General features: G+C 58.3%; 1 pseudogene; it reads left to right on the plus strand.

Moving 5' to 3' along the window:
• Positions 1-1,689, plus strand: part of LOC104981259 — a 26,357-nt pseudogene that overhangs the window by 6,272 nt on the left and 18,396 nt on the right.

A 1,689-nucleotide genomic window follows, 5' to 3' on the forward strand; every position in this document is an offset into this window, starting at 1 on the left:
CAACAGAGGATGAGATGGCTGGATGGCATCACCGACTTGATGGACATGAGTTTGAGTAAACTCTGGGAGTTGGTGATGGACAGGGAGGACTGGTGTGCTGCAATTCATGGGGTCGCAAAGAGTCAGACACGACTGAGCAACTGAACTGAACTGAACTGGACTGAATCACTGAAAGGGAATAGGGTGCTATGGTCTTTCCCCACCAGGTCCTCTGCCTGCCTTTTGTCTGTGGACAACTTGTTCAAAGAATAAGTTTAGGCTCCCAGCGGTGCTACGGGGACGGCAAGAGCCAGAGCTGGAGCCGGAGCTCGCTGTGGGGCGGCGGGAGCCGAGGCCTGGGCTCAGGGATCCACAGCCTGCACCTCTGTGCCCCCCTCAGCCTGCAGCGCAGCCCTCCGCCCACAGGACGGACGGCGTGTCTGGGGACTTGGGCTCCGGGGACAACACCCTGCCCACTGGGGCTCTTTTCGTGGCGCTGGGTGCAGAAGTGATGGTGCTCAGTCACCACTGGGCGTGACTGCTGCTCATCCAGGTGGGTCATGAGACGAGGCCCCCCACCACTGGGACCAATGTGCTGGGGAGGAAGGTCCTCTACCTCGCATGCCAAGCACATCGTGCGAGTGGACAGAAAGACAGGGCTGCTCCTAGCCTGAGCCCCCAGGCTGACGTCCAATGCCCTCTCCACAGTGACCCAGGGCAGCAGGAAGAAGGTACCAGATGAGATCCAGCAGGTTTCCAACAAGGATGACATGAAGACGTCTCTGAAGAAGGTGCTGAAGGAGACCTCCTACGCGATGATGATGCCATGGGTGGTCGCACATGCTGGCCCTCCGCCTGCAAGTCGTCTCAGCACGCTGCATAGTCCAGTTTGTGGGATGGGAGGCCAAGTCCAGTGGTGTGCTGACCTCCACTGGGAAGATTTTTAAAGAAGAGGGCCTGCTGGGATTCTTTATATGCTTAAACCCCCACCTCCTGGGAGATTTTCTTGTGGGGCTGTAACCTGCTGGCCCACTTCATCAGTGCCTACCTAGTGGATGACAGCGTGAGTGACGCCCTGGGGGGGTGGCTGGGGAACGACCAGAATCTAGGTTCCCAGTTCAGCCAGGCGCTGGCCATCTGGGCTGACACCAAATTTCTGATGGGGATTGCAGTGAGCCTGCTGACCTCCTCCTTCCTGCTGGTTGGTGATTTCTTGGCCAGGAAGGACTGCCGGCTGCAGGCTGGGCTCCCTCCTTAGTCCCCAGTATTCAAATCTTGGATCCACCTCTGGAAGTACCTGAGTGTGCAGGGCCAGCTCTTCCAAGGCTCCAGCCTGCTTTTCCACCGGGTGTCATCAGGAGCGTGGTTTGCCCTGGGGTAAGCTGAATCACCTAAAAAAGCAAAACCACGCTGTCTCAGCTTGGCCACCGCAGGTGAGGTCTGATCATCTTGGGGCACCTGTCAGACGACCACCCCAGAATCACCTACAGGTGCTCTAGCATGGCTGGGCGTGTTTCCATATTTCCCATGCGTCTGTCCAGAAGCAGGGACTGGGTGGGGGTGAGGCTGTGTCCAGTGGACTGGGCACTCTTAGACCCAGGGAAGGTGGGGTGGAGCTGGGGAATGGGGGCAGATTTCCCCCATTACTCTTACTCTGCAGATTTCCCGAGTCTGCCTCGTGCAGGGGCCAGAGACAGGCTTGTGGAGGCC

Source organism: Bison bison, unplaced genomic scaffold (genome assembly GCF_000754665.1).
Source record: "Bison bison bison isolate TAMUID 2011002044 unplaced genomic scaffold, Bison_UMD1.0 scf7180017864516, whole genome shotgun sequence".
Lineage (NCBI taxonomy): Eukaryota > Metazoa > Chordata > Mammalia > Artiodactyla > Bovidae > Bison > Bison bison.